The sequence below is a fragment of the Odocoileus virginianus genome, chromosome 1, assembly GCF_023699985.2.
Source record: "Odocoileus virginianus isolate 20LAN1187 ecotype Illinois chromosome 1, Ovbor_1.2, whole genome shotgun sequence".
Taxonomy (NCBI): domain Eukaryota; kingdom Metazoa; phylum Chordata; class Mammalia; order Artiodactyla; family Cervidae; genus Odocoileus; species Odocoileus virginianus.
Window position 1 is genome coordinate 20567244 of NC_069674.1, and position 15294 is coordinate 20582537.

At 39.8% G+C, this 15294-nt stretch overlaps 1 protein-coding gene across 1 annotated transcript in view; it reads right to left on the reverse strand.

Moving 5' to 3' along the window:
- EXOC4 (exocyst complex component 4) overlaps positions 1-15294 on the reverse strand; it is an 814875-nt gene that overhangs the window by 239533 nt on the left and 560048 nt on the right. The window lies entirely within an intron of this gene.

Consider the following 15294-nt stretch of genomic DNA (forward strand, 5'->3'; position numbering starts at 1 on the left):
AGTAAAAAATTATTTTTTACATGAGAACACTTAGATGAGAGGGAGACCATCCATAATACTGATCATCCCACTGATGCCAGGGCTGATGTAACAGCTATAAGAGACCATGTTGGCATCCTCTCCCTTCTCCTATATGACCTTCCTGAAGCTGCGTACTCAGACAAAAAGGGCCATCTCTGATTTCGCCCCCTCTTGTGTTGCTGGGGTTTTAAAATAGGACCACAGGCACAAGAACATCTCTGGGCACACTACATCCCAGAGTGAGGTTCTCTGATGGCTTATAGGGGTTTTGCTCCCAAACCCATAAATTCCGAGAGACTCGGATGTAACTGAGAGAGACTGTAAGTGAGTTCGAATCCGCTGCTCCTCTAGGAAAACTGTCCTTGCTGCCACTAATAAAAGTCAGCTGGAAAAAGGCTACATTTACACAGCACTTCACAGTGAATAAATCTTATTCATCCACATTACCCTATTTAACTTTCTAAGGGAGGCATGGCGAGTGTTAGTTTTACAAATTTTACCAAATGAATACACAAGTGATGAGACCCATTTATGACCACATTGTGATATACAGCTTTTAGATCTCATGTGAAAACCCACTTCAAAATCCAGTAATCTTGCCACTCTATTAGGAGTCAGAGGTCTAAACTATGGTCTATGGTCCTCATCAAGCCTGCTACCTATTTCTGTAAATAAAATTTTAGAGGAACATAGCCACATGTGTTTATTCTTGTGCTGCCCACGGCGACCTTCCTACTACAAAGGCTGAGCTGAAGAGCTGAAAGAGAGACCATATGCCCTGCAAAGCCTACAGTACTTACCATCTGGCCCTTTACTGAAAGTCTGCTGACCCTGCACTAGGCCCCACCTTGCCTCAGTAGAGTGGTCCAAGATTTCCAGAAGAGATGGATGCTCCCAGTCCCACCTGCAGTGGAGTGATCCAGAGGTACTGAGTACCCGACAGGTGCCCTCCAGGCCCACGGTACCAGCATGGGTTTCATGTTACTGACGCATCAACCACAACTCAGCCAAGGGCAGTAGAAAGACTGAGCTTACAAAGGACTTGACTAATTTCAGGAGGGCCTGTGATTTCTGTTATCAAGCAGGTGAGGCTTAAATAAAACTAAAGAACTGAACAAAAAGGATAGAACTGAAGGTTTCAAAGATTAAATGAAGCAAGTAGGTGATGGAGATAGAAATGGATTTTATGAAATTCCAGTCTCAGCTTGCTTTTTGCATCATCTTTTCTCAAATTTTCTTTCACTTTATCCCCTATTTTTTTTTGCTTCACTGAAGACCAACCAGGAAGACATTAAACAAGTATGTTGTTGTACTATTTTTTGCCATAAATTAAATTTTTCCCAGTGTGTATGTGTATTCTAGGCGGGGAGTAAGGGGTGATGATCATTGCATTTACTGCAAAGCCTGTTGGTTCACTACAGTGAACAAAATGCCTGCCTTTTATGCTCTCTCATATCCTAGAAGGCTGACAAGTTCAACCAGTCAACCAGAGACACTTCATTTCCTCCTAGTTCCAAAAAGAGTGCAGCGTCAGCACTCTGACACCACTACGGCAAAGACCAGATTACTAAGACCTGTGTTCATGACATGATTGCAAAAACGGACCTCCAGTCTATTCAAGGAAGCAAAGCTTCCTCTACCTCACTGCATGGCAACATAAAGTACAGAGTTCTGTTTCATCTGAGCTCCAAACTGGCAATTTAAAAAGATGCGCTTTGCTGGGGGAGAGGAGACATCATGACTGGGATGTATGTTAGGTGTCTGTGTCAGGGAGAAAGCGGACCGAGCCCGACCAGGGACTTTTGACTTTCCAAGAGAATCAGACACCAGTGCAGGCAGGGTCTGAGCCATGGAACTCTTGAGTCAGCAGTTGCCCATACCGAGCCCTCAACACATTCGACTGAATGGAACATTCCCAGTGGGCCATCTGTCACACGACGACCCAGGCAACAGGATAAGTATGGATGACGCAAATGAAGCTCGTGCACTAGAAAAGTGGCCTAAAGCAGCTGCCTACCTAGTCACAGTAGGCACAGCATCTTTCTAAATAAGTAACAGCTTGTTCAGTCTATTTCATATAAAGAGAAAATACACAAGCAATAAAAGCCAAAGCTCCCATGACACAGAGGCTACTTACACATATACAAATTTCATTTCAAGATACAGGTTTGGATTTGCAGTCTTGAGTTAATGAAAGGCTCTTTTAAATTAGAAAGGAAAGAAAGAAAGCCATATGAGAAAGAACAAAATCTATTACAATCAAAGTAGAACATCTTAGTGTGGTTTTAACATAAACACGAGTATTTTCAGGGATTGGTTTAGAGAAGGCCAACAATGATCTTTTTTATTCAGAGATGGGTTTCTGAAGGGGATTTTAAATTTGGTTGTAACACTGAGAAGTGGAATCTGGGGAGAAGGACAAAGCAATATGCTATACCTACAGAAACACAGCACAGAGGTATGGACAAAGACATGGAGAAGACCAGTGAGCATTAAGGACTGCATGTTTCAAAGTGGTAAGAAAGGAATGTGTGATATAGTGAATTATCAGCTAAATTAAACTGGTTGGCTAAAAATGTAAAAGACTGTGTGTGTGTGTGTGTGTGTGTGTGTGTCTATGCAGAGAGAGAGAATTTGAGGCGATTGATGGAATGAGTGGAGATTTGAAGACGGGTGACTAAGCAGTTTCTCGGTAGGACTGTGGTGGAGGTGGTAGCAATTTATACTGGGTTGATCAAAAACTTCATTTGGGTTTTTCCATCAGATGTGTGCTATAGCCCTTGGAGTCGCAATGCGTCTGAACAACAATAAGATACAACAACAAAAATACTCAAATGAACTTTTTGGCCAACCCAACTTTTACCTCAAGAAGTAGGTTTGAATAGCAACCTTTGTGAAGAATGAGAAGGGGCCTAAAAGAAGAGAAAGCTGAAGCAGGAAAGGCCTCGCCAGTTGTGGCTGGTACTGAATGTATTCCCCATCTCAGCAAAGGCCATCTTTCTGATCAACAAATTAAAAACTTGGGATCATGGGATCACTCTAATGCTCCTTCCTCACCTGAATCAGTCGTCTGTGATTCCCCTGCCTAACTGCCAAATCTCCTTCCTGTTCTACTTTCTACTGCCTCACTTCAGGGATTGATCTTCTCTTCAAGAAATCTCTTTTATTGTAAAATAGAAAGTATAACATTTCAAATGTCAAAGAAAGTACATGTGATTTATATCAACAAATACTAAAAAACTGAATCTAATACAGTGACCTAAGTTTCCTAAGCTTGTACTTTCTTTTAAAGTTTTTAATCTGTAGTTGCTTTTACTTATTTTTTTAATTAAAAATTTTTTTTGGCCAGACTATACAGCATGTGGGATCTTAGCTTCCCAACCGTAGATCAAACCTGTGCCTACTGCAGTGGAGGCACAGAGTCTTAACCACTGGACTGCCAGGGAAGTCACTCATTAGTTTGGATTCTAATTTATTGCAATCTAAAACTGCAATGGGTCTCCCATGGCTGATAGCTTAAAACTCAGCAGTATTGTTAAATGATTGCCAGCCTTGCTCTTCATTCTTTGTGGACTTCCAACTCTTGGGTCCATTTCTCCATTACTGGCAGAAAAACAGGCCACTGCTAACTGACCTCATCAAGGAAAACCCAGTGAAAATGAATTTATTAACAGCGTACATTTTTCACCAGAGCACAATCTTCAAAGCAATATGCTGCACTGTCATTATCTCATTACAGTAATTTCAACACTTGCTCCTGTTAACTTATTAAAAAACATTTTAAATCATTTTCTTCATTGCAGGCACAACAAACTATCTCATTACCCAAATATGGATCAGTGCCAAATGATATGGCAAGGGATGTGATAAAAGAAACACACATACGCAGGAAAGAGGAAGTTCGGAAAGAGACATCTAACAATGTATAACTGTAAACCACTGCTTGCCAAGCTGGAAGTGGTTTTTCAAACTGTTGTCATTGTTATGCCACAACAGCGCTAAAACATTATGCCTCTTACCTTATTCTAAGTCCTCGAGAGGGAAAAGATATTATTTGGCTTACTTTTTTTTTTTTTGCATAATAACGCATTAGAGTACAAATTTAATTCTAACCATTTTATACATGTTCCCAGCACTGTAAAACAATCCTATTTAAACATGTGGACGAAAGCCTTTGAGTTTTAAAAATATACATACCTCATTTCAAATACAATGTCTAAAGAAGGGGTTGGCAAAACATATCTCACAAGCCAAATAGGGTTGTTGCATATTTGGGTAAGTGAAGTTTTATTGGAATACAGCCATGCTCATTCATTTACATATTATCTAGGGTTGCTTTTATACTACAATGGTACAATTGTTCAAACAGAGACCATATGGTTCACATACCCACACAGAAATATTTACTATCTGGCCCTTTACAGAAAAAGCCTGTTGATGCCTGGTCTACAGCCTTGCTACTCAAGGCATGGTTCATGAGCTAGTAGCAACAGTATCACCCAAATGCTTGTTCAAAATGCACAATCTCAGGTCTTAACCAGACTGCTTGAAGTAGCATATGAGTTTTGCAAAGATGTCTGGTGACTAACATGAATATTAAAATTTTAGAGGCACTGGTCTAAAGAACACAGTCCTAAAAACAAAGAAAATTACAAAAAAGAGGTGGGTTTACTACTAGTCACAATGTTTTTATTACTAGACAATAGAGGGGTGGGTAGCTTGCAAAGAGTTTTATAAAGATGAAGGGGAGGAAAAAGGTAGATTGTAAATTATGGAAAGCATTAATACTGCATAGGAAGGGAAGATTTCTAGCCTCAGTTTCTACCCTTAGAGAAGATGGGACATGAGCAACTTACTTTACCCCAGATGGTGAGGTCTTTTTCAAAAAAGAAGCATTACTGCTGAAAGCAGATTCAGGCCCCATATTACTCTCCACCAGTGCAAAAACAAGTAAATAAGAAACACATTTGCCAATTTCAACCAAGTCCATTTGGCTGTCATATTCATTTCCTTTTTAAATATTCCATTTCCCTGTGTAACAGGAAAATTGTTTTTCCAATAAGGCAAATGGATTATGATTTGCTCCCTGAAAATAAACATGAAATCCACTCTAAATCTCTATTTTAACACGTGTTACTTATGTTCCATTTGTAACAGGCTATATGCTGTCATTTTGGGTTTACTTTATCCAACACTAAGGCTCTGACTAGAGATGAACACCATTCCCTCTTAAAAGTTACAAAGCCTGAATTATCGTTGTGTTTATACTTAACATCAAGTTTCCTAGTTTCTTGAATTGGCATGTTTCACTATATCTAAACTACATGCTTCCAAAGAGAAAAGAACAATATATAAAGAAGCACAAGAACCAGTTTGTGACCTTTCCCTCCAGTCAATGGATGGCAAAGTTCAGCCTTGTGAAAAAAAACATGTTAGAATCAGAATCCTCCCTGGGGAAAAAAAAAAAAAAAGAATCCTCCCTGGAAAAACAGCTCCATGAGCTGGCAAAAAGATGTCAGGCAGTAATTTGAGAGGAAAAGTTATTGCTCCTTTGATAACACCTTTCAGTTGCTTAGAGACTGTTACTTTCTGCCTCCAAACACACCCTGTTTTGGGCATTCTGGACATAGCAGGTAGCAAATATACTTAAAAAAAATTAAGGAATCCTTTAAGAGCATTCAGGCTGGCCCATCTTTGATTTCAGAGGTGATGAATTGACTTCAGTCACAGAAAATGTATACTTTTTTTACTATCTCTCAATCTTCCAATTAAATCTTACAAAGAAGGAATGTGGCAGCTACTTTATGGCCCTTTTTCTTCAGCGCATCATGGGATTTTACAGCTAGAAGGACATTCTGAAGAGGTACAATATCCTTCATTTAGATGAAAATTGGGGCCCAGAGAAGTCCCTCCCAAAGTCATAAGTTGGGTGGCAGGTTACCACTATCTCCACTCCTAACAGCAGTTTTTATGTAAGTCTTTGTATTTCTTAATGCTTAGTACAGTGCCAGGTATATGGTAGGCATTCAAAAATTGTTCAACTGAATAAATATCCCACCATGACAGTCCAAAGTTTTTTCCCTTGTACCATGGTTGTTCATGTTTAACAATAGATTAATCTCTCTTTTATCTTCCAAAAGAATCAGAAGTCACATTTCAAATTATGCTTTTACACAGGTATAATTAAATCTTTAAAAGGTGGGATGGCAAAGAAATTAGAGGCTAGAGCATAACAGACATTTTACAACCTGCAGATGCCAACAGCAGGCAGCCTACCCTATCCCACCCCCCTTCCCCCACAGTACAATGGCAATTATATTCCGGGGTGAATAATATAATTATCTAAATGAAATAGTAAAAAAAAAAAAGTAAAACAAAAAAAAACCCAAGCATACAACATAAAAGGATTAGCTGCTCAAGGACCTGGAGCTGGGGGAGGCAGGGGATGGATTCAGGCTGACAATTTCATAAAGTAGCCATCAATTATTTAAATCACTGTGACTTTTCAGACAGCATTCTGGACAGCAAGAGGAAAAAAAAACTCTGAATTTCTGAAAACCATAAATTAGGAGAGAGATGCTTGTTATTTGATTTGCAATTGAAACGTGCTCTGCCTTTAGAGGAAGAAGCAAAAGGAAAAGCAGAGTCATTGGAGGTGGTTCAAAATGATACTTTTCTGGAAGTTCAGGCAAGTATTCTTCTTATAGTACAAGCATTGGTGCTGTTAAAGGTCTGATATAAATAAATTACTCAGTACCTGAAAGGGTAGCAGGCTTTAAATAACACTGCAGGAAGAAAAGAAAGAGAAGTGGGTGAGCAGGAGAGAAACCTGGATTCTACTGTTGGAGCTGCCACTGGCCTCCTAAGACAAGACAGTAAACTTGTTGAGCTCGACTTCACTCAGATTTGGATTAAAAATCTGCACTAAAATGCTGCTGAAGTCTAGTCTTTACATGCTAGAGAATTCCAACACTAGCTGGGGGAAATTCATGTTGAAGGCTAACCACACACAATTAGTCCTTGATCAAACAGAGCTATGACTTACAAAGAATATTTGTTTCATGTACATGAGTCTGGTTGCAACATTCCTTGTCTGCTATATTTCTATCATCTAGGCAAACTAGCCTGTGCCTATATGTCCAGGACCTGGAAGAAGGAAGGAAGGAAGTAAAATTCAAATAAACCTAAAATTTTGGACAGTACTTGAAGTATTTGCATTTGCTAAGCTAGCTCTAAAGCAATTGATTATTTCTACCCAGGTACAAGGTCTGCAATTGGGTTAGCATTCATGAGGTCACTCTGGGAAGTAGCTTCATGAATTCATTAGCTTCGTTTCCCCTAGATACAGCTAGTTGAGAAAGAGTAAAAATAGCTTTCAATCCACTCACTTATGATTATTTCTATAAAACTACTCTATGAAGAGGCAGACATTATAAATATATAACTAATCACATAAATATTTAACCACTGCATTTTAGACAAATATATGTACTCTAGCAAGATTTTTAAAAAGACAGTTACCCAGGGACTAATTAAAAATATTCACCAACTAAATTGTAGCATTATAAATTACAACTTCTCTCTGATTATTGTTTTGTTTTTCACTTAAGGAGAAATCTTTAATTTACTCTTATTTATGTTCCACGCATCAAAAAGTTTCTGATAACTTACAGCCAACACACTTCTTGTTATCCAGGGTGCTGGAGAAAGTTCTTTCTTTATTTACAATCTGGATCTCTGTTTATACTCCTTCCTATTAATTACTCTGTAAATGAAGAGAACTTGTTTATGAAATCAAGCCTCTGTGCTTGTATTATATTTTACTAAAATGCAGGTCACTATACATTCAAGAAGGGTGTTCGTGGACCAATTCTTGTGCATTCCATCTCCCAGGCAGTAAATACACTTTCCTTCTCCTGCTATTCCACCTTCTTTATCACCGACTGGTGTATACATCAGGCTCCAGGTGGCTCAGTGGACCCAGACAGCTAACATCCAAAAGTGCACAGGCAAGAAACGAGAGGCCTTTTCATGACTCCCTGGCATCTCTTTCTGGACACATAACACACAAGCTCTTCTTGAAAGATACTGGTTTAGCTCTTGACAAAGCAGGATTTCATTTCCCATGTGGCTAGTTTCATTGGGTTTAGCTCTTTCTATGAGAAATCTCTGGGGGAGGAACCCCAGATCCCAGAATAAATTACTTGTTGTTAGCTCTGGACTTGGTAAAAAAAAAAAATTACATCAGTTCCTTTGTCCTACTAGTTCCAGATTTCCAAAGAGCTAAAAGTCTCTATGCTTTTTTTCCCCTTCTCATCAGTAAGAGCTGTTTTTTTTTTCAACCTTATGTGGATTTTCTCCCTCACTATTAAGTTGTGAAGGAGTCTGTCACCAGCGAATTCCTATGACTTTCTTTTTCCAGGCAGAATATTTTGGGCCACCTGTCTCATGGTCTTCACTGTAGCTGCAGCAGAAAGTCTTCAGTAAATTGGTGGGTTTTGGTGGGGGGAAGGGGAAGAAGTTGGAGGGAGGGTGTTTTCCTGGAAAGCAATGTAAAATATTGCTTTTTTTTCTTTTTTTAATGAAGCTTAAGAGTAACTCAAGGGCAAAAACAGTATGGACCTAAAAGAAGCAGAAGATATTAAGAAGAGGTGGCAAGAATACACAGAAGAACAATACAAAAAAGATCTTCATGACCCAGATAACCATGATGGTGTGATCACTTACCTAAAGCCAGACAACCTGGAATGCGAAGTCAAGCGGGCCTTAGGAAGCATCACTACAAACAAAGCTAGCGAAGGTGATGGAATTCCAGCTGAGCTATCTTAAGTCCCTTAAAGATGATGCAGTTAAAGTGCTGCACTCAATATGCCAGCAAATTTGGAAAACTCAGCAGTGGCCACAGGACTGGAAAAGGTCTGTTTTCATTCCAACCCCAAAGGAAGGCAATGACAAAGAATGTTCAAACTACTGCACAATTGCACGCATCTCACACACTAGCAAAGTAATGCCCCAAATTCTCCAAGCCAGGCTTCAACAGTACATGAACTGTGAACTTCCAGATGTTCAAGCTGGATTTAGAACCAGAGATCAAACTACCAATATCTGTTGGATCATGGAAAAAGCAAGAGAGTTCCAGAAAAACATCTACTTCTGCTTATGGACTATGCCGAAGCCTTTGTGGTATGGATCACACAAACCGATCACACAGTTTGTGTGGATTACAACAAACTGTGGAAAATTCTTCAAGAGATAGGACTATCTGACCACCTGACCTGTCTCCTGAGAAATCTGTATGCAGGTCAAGAAGCAACAGTTAGAACGGACATGGAGCAACGCACTGGTTCCAAATTGGGAAAGGAGTATGTCAAGGCTGTATATTGTCACCTTGCTTATTTAACTTACATGCAGGATACATCATGCAAAATGCCAGGCTGGCTGAAGCACAAGCTGGAATGAAGACTGCCGGATGAAATATTAATAACCGCAGATATGCAGATGACACCACCCTTATGGCAGAAAGCAAAGAGGAACTAAAGAGCCTCTTGATGAAAATGAAACAGGAGAGTGAAAAAGCTGGCTTAAAACTCAACATTCAGAAAATGAAGATCATAGCATCTAGTCCCATTGCTTCATGGCAAATAGATGGGGAAACAATGGAAATAGTGACAGACTTTAATTTCTAGGGCTCCAAAATCACTGCAGATAGAGACTGCAGCCACAAAATTAAAGATGCTTGCTCTTTAGAAGAAAATCTATGACCAACATGGACAGCATATTGAAAAGCAGAGACATTACTTTGCTGACAAAGGTCCATCTAGTCAAAGCTATGGTTTTTCCAGTAGTCATGTATGGATGTGAGAGTTGGACCGCAAAGAAAGCTGAGTGCCGAAGAATTGATGCTTTTGATCTGTGGTGTTGGAGAAGACTCTTGAGAGTCCCTTGGACTGCAAGGAGATCAAGCCAGTCAATCTTAAAGGAAAACAATTCTGAAAATTCATTGGAAGAACTACGTTGAAGCTGAAACTCCAATACTTTGGCCACCTGATGTGAAGAACTGACTCACTGGAAAAGACCCTGATGCTGGGGAAGATGACGGTAGAAGGAGAAGGAGGTGACAGAGGATGAGATTGTTGGATAAGATTGTTGGATGGTATCACTGACTTGATGGACATGAGTTTGAGCAAGCTCTGGGAGCTGGTGATGGACAGAGAAGCCTGGTGTGCTACAGTCCATGGGATGGCAAAGGGTTGGACACAACTCAGTGACTGAACTGAGCTGAGGAGTCATTTTAAAATAGAACCTAAGAGTAAACTGAAGTATCTTTACTTTTGCCTTTTTCTTAGATTCAACAGTTTACTCATCATATTCATATGTCTATTAGAGCACTTATCACATAAAGTACTTGCTTATTTGTGAGTTTGTCCTCACCACCACCCACAACCCCATCTACTTGCACTACTTCTACACACAGTTAAAAACAATCCCCAACTGATCTGAAAACTTATGACCACATAAAAACCTGTATGTGGATGTTTACAGCAGCTTTATTTGTAATGGAAGCAACCAAGATATCCTTCAATAGGTGAATGAATAAACAAACTGATATTTCTATATCATATACCACATCCGTAATCCATACCATGGAATATTATTCAGTGATCAAAAGCAATGAGCTGTCAAGCCACGAGTGAATCTTTTATATAGTGCTAATTTAAAGAAGCCAGTCTGGAAGAGCTAAATACTGCATGACTCCAATTATATGATTTCTGGAAAGTGCAAAACTATAGAGAAAATAAAATGACTGGTGATTGTCAAAGGCATGGGGAGGAGAGGAGACAAAAGCTGAACAGATTTCAGCATTTAGTACAGGGAATTTGGGGGATGGGTAAAAATCATTTTATGTGATACACATTATGCATTTATCAGAACCCACAGAACTTATAATAAGCCTTACTAGATGCAAATTAAAAATTTATTTAGAAGGTTATGGTATCCCACAATACCTTAATTTAATGAAGTACAGACTATGATAAAACCATCTAACTATATCACAAATGTATAGAATAACCCTCTTGAAAGGAAAGCGAGAGAAAAAGGTACTAGCCCAAGAAATTCTGGAAATTAGTAATCTATAAAACTAAAGGCAGAAGAAATTATACATAAGGACTATGATGAGTTGAATAAAGTTGTTTTTCACAGGGCACGGGTTATCAGTTCTGATATTGCTATGCATGGAAGCTGGAACTGAACAGTGAGGGACATGGATTATAGGCGGTCGGAGGTTCTTTCACTGTTGGAGAGGAAGGGAACAGATAAGCAAGAGGAAGAGGTTAGAATAATCCATGTGGCAATGAACTTGAGGCAGAGACATCAGTATAAACTCAGTTTTAGCTCAATAAGTAAAGGGACCACATACAGAAATATACAGAGATATGAATATATACACGGGTTAGCATACACATATATTTCCTTTCTCTGTAGACTGAGAGGACAGACATAATGACACCCAAGTAAAAATAATCATATCAAATCCCCAGATTTTAGTCGGCAAATCTATTTTCTCTAATAACAGGAACTGGGGCTTCTGGGAAAAATGGCTGATTCTAGGACTGGGGCAAGAAATACAAAGATGGAGCTTGTAGCATCTTGGGGTGCCAGAAAATAAGTGCCTAATTAAAAAAACCACAAGGGTGATGATACAGGAGCTTCCAATGGCCAAAGCTGGTACTTAAAACAGAAAACAAAGACAGTATTGGATATTAACCCACTGTATGCAATAAAAATCCATGAGTTCACACTGACATAAATGATTGAATAAACACAAAAATGGGAGAGAAGGGACACATCTTTCAGGCAGAAGCCTTCCCAATCATTTATGCAGATAACTTTACTTTCACGGAAGTGGAGCATAAATCCTCACTTTTTCTTCTCCCTTACTCCTTGAGTGTGTCTGCTGTGCATAATGAATTCCTTCTAAAGAGTTAACTATGGAAAGGGGTGAGGGGACTTTCTAATGGAGAAATCTGAGCCTCAGCCAGGAGAGCAAGGTTAATATTGACAGTGATGAATCATGCTGATACTATATATATTTGATGTGACATGATGAGAAAGATGCTTTACCTCTGTGGTCTTCCCTCCGAAAACACATACCCCTTGTCAAATCATGAGAAAAACATCAGACTAATCATGTTGCAGGACATTCTGCAACATACCTAACCTGCCGTCAAGGCCATTTAAAAAAAGAAAGTCTGAGAAACTGTCATATCTGGGAAGAGCCTAAAGAGACAGAACTAAACATAATGTGGTATCTTGGATGGGATCTGGGAACAGACAACATCAGGTGAAAGACAAGGCAATTTGAATAAAGTGTGGATTTTAATTAACAGGAGTGTATCAATATTGGTTCATTAATTGCAACCAATTTACCATATGAATATAAGATACTAGTAAGAGGGGGCAACTGAGTGTGGGGTGTATGGGAAGTGTGCCATCTTTGCCACTCCTCTATAAATCTCGGACCTTTCTAAAATAAAATGTTTATTTAAAGAACCATAAAATTTAAATCTCCTTTCCTTGGCAAACAACATAGGTTTGCTTCTATACACCCTTTACCTAACTGTAAGCCGGAGGCCACCCTTGAACATAACTGTTCAAGGCAATTTCTATTTTGGCAATTTCTATTTTACTCATTCACCAAATGAGAGCCTACTATGTGTCAGAGATTTCTTTGGGCTCCAAAGCAAAACTTTGGAAGGACAGATATGTTTTGCTCAAGAGGTAAGAAATTCACATACCAACTAGACATCTCTCACTCAGGCAAGCTGCTCATTCTGGACCCAGCCTTGGAAGCTACGGGCAAACACAGCAAGCAAGGTCATCAGGGCACTTCTGCAAGCACCTGATAGGCAGCCTTGACCTTGGAACGACCAAGGGGAGAACAAATTAAAAGATGCTTTGTGGAATAAAAAGAAGAAGCAATTAAGCTCCTGTGGTTGCAATGGGCCAGAGAGAAATAGTGTGGGTCCGATGAGGAGAGTACAGAATAGCTCTCACTGAAGTGCAGTTATCTGAACTTGACTTTGTAGCTATTTGCAAGTGAATACTCAGGGTATTCTGGACTCCAAAGATATGACCATCCATCATGGGAATAGCTATAACTATGGAGGGAAAAAAGGCAGATAAAAATGAGGAAGAAAAAGAAAGGGAAACTAGAAGCCTAGATGGATTCTTTTTTTCTCCTCAAAAGACGATTTCCACTATGTACAATCCAAAAAGGACATAATGACATAGATAACCTGTTAATGAGTTAGCTGCGTGTTGCCTTTTCCCCAAAGCAGGGCTTTAACTGACAGAGCTCCTGTGTGTCTAAAAAAGGTAATAAGGGAGAAATGTACAGCTTAATCTTTAAACAAATATGAACATGGTGCAGCCAAGCAGCTGCTCTTGTGGACAGAGGTGATGAAGGACAGGACACCATCCAGTGGCTGCCGGTTGAGGGCTCGGCGAGAAAAACCTGATGACGATTAACGAGCACAATACTCATCCCAGAAAGTAAACCCATCTGGGGTGTCTGGCCAATCATGACAATCAATCAAAAGAATGACTTCGAATCTGAGCAAAAGGTTGGGGTTCACCAAACTTCGGGCAGCCGTGAGGTTACTACCTAAAGCTTCTGTCTAAGAGAGAAACACTCATTGGAAACCATCTTACTCTCTGGGTTGGATTATTGGATTCCCATCTTGGCTGGCCCTTCTGACCCCATGCTCTTTGTCTCTCATCTTTTTGCTTTGTTTTTAACTATTTATAACACAGTGCATTGAGATAAAATAAAAGAGGAAATTACACTCACATGGTACCAGTGTATTGACTACACGAGTAGTACATAATAATCAGAGAGAAAAACTGCACTGTCAGCTTATCACATTGGTTAAACAAGATGGTTTTCTGGGGCACAGCTCTTATTAAGTAAAACCTCCAAAGAGAATTACATATCTTTGGGACACATAGAACTAAATTCCCATTATGTGTTCCCTGAGTTTGAAATGCCTCTGCCCAGCAGATCAAGTGAATTCCTAGGCATTGGGTGCCTTCTAATCCCACCTGTGAACTGCCCAAGCCCACTCTCCCTTAAGAGAGCACCCGTTAAAGAACACCCTTCCAGGCTCTTGTTAGAAAGGAAATAGTTCCGCCAAAGTTTAAGACCTCCACGGGAATTCTGTGCCCTGAGAACCTTACTTCTCACTCTCCATTCCTTCATTCACCTAGACTAATCCCACCAGCTTGAGAACAACCCCTTTGGTGTCTTCACATGTATCCTTTGGCTCATGTAACACTTCCCCTTCTCTATTCCTACATATCCTACAATGTCCATCCAGTTCAGGACCCACCTCTTGTTTAAAGCTTCTAGAATTCTCCAGCCCTCAGCTGAGTGCACCACTCCTTTTTATTTTTTAAATTAATTTATTTATTTTAATTGGCGACTAATTACAATACTGCAGTGGTTTTTGCCATACATTCACATGAATCAGTCATGCGTGTACATGTGTTCCCCATCCTGAACCCCCCCACCTCCCTCCCCATCCCATCCCTCAGGGTCATCCCAGTGCGCCAGCCTGAGCACCCTGTCTCATGCATCGAACCTGGACTAGCGATCTATTTCACACATGATAATATACATGTTTCAATGCAATTCTCTCAAGTCATCCCACCCTCGCCTTCTCCCAAAGAGTCCAAAAGCCTGTTCTTCACATCTGTGTCTCTTTTGCTGTCCTGCATATAGGGTCATCGTTCCCATCTTTCTCTTAAACTGCAAATCTTCTGAACCATCACCTTCAGTGTTCAGGTACTCATGGTCTTCTGCTGCTCACATTTATAGGCATGAGGAATTCTGATTCCCCAACTAAACTGGACGCCCCTGAGAAGTGGGAGACAGTCTTTAAATTTCTTTTGTATATCCTCATCTCCTTGTCCAGTGATAGCACAAAGCAGGTGTGTAGTGAATAATCATTTAGTTTTATTAGAATTTCACCAGTGGAAATTAATCAGCTGTGTTGTGTCACTCTTGTTTTATTTGATGTGTCAGATTTTCACCAGCCCATCTTAGGGTGTCTAAGCTAAGAGAAAGCATATGCCAGGTTGTGAGCAGGAAAGGATCCTTGAAAAGCATGAAGAAAAACATCTACTTTACTTGAACAGTTATCTTAAAGGGCCATTTAACTTTCAAGCTGAGGCAGTCTTCTTCCTCTTCCTTGGCTCACTAGAACATCCCTA